Below are 348 nucleotides of genomic sequence, written 5' to 3' on the forward strand. Positions count from 1 at the left end.
TTGAAATGATTGTGTGATTTTGTCCTTTATTCTTTTAATATGTCACATGTTAAACCAACCTTGCATTCCTGGGATAAATCCCACTGTGTGATGTGTATAATCCTTTTTATATGTTGCTATATTTGGTTTGCTACATTTTATTGCTGTATTTGCTACATTTGTTGCTATATTCAGTTCGCTACATTTTATTGCTGTATTTGCTACATTTGTTGCTATATTCGGTTTGCTAACACTTTATTGAGAATTTTTCTATGTAGTCTGTAAGGGATATTTCTCTAGTTTTCTTTTCTTGTGAGATCTTTGTCTGGTTTTGGTATTAAGATAACCCTGATCTCATAAAATGAGTCA

At 31.3% G+C, this 348-nt stretch overlaps 1 protein-coding gene across 1 annotated transcript in view; it reads right to left on the minus strand.

Annotated features, from left to right (window-relative positions):
* Positions 1 to 348, minus strand: part of MYLK3 (myosin light chain kinase 3) — a 31,020-nt gene that overhangs the window by 7,883 nt on the left and 22,789 nt on the right. The gene's annotated exons all lie outside the window — the stretch shown is intronic.

The sequence above is a fragment of the Pteropus vampyrus genome, unplaced genomic scaffold (genome assembly GCF_000151845.1).
Source record: "Pteropus vampyrus isolate Shadow unplaced genomic scaffold, Pvam_2.0 Scaffold228, whole genome shotgun sequence".
Classification (NCBI taxonomy): domain Eukaryota; kingdom Metazoa; phylum Chordata; class Mammalia; order Chiroptera; family Pteropodidae; genus Pteropus; species Pteropus vampyrus.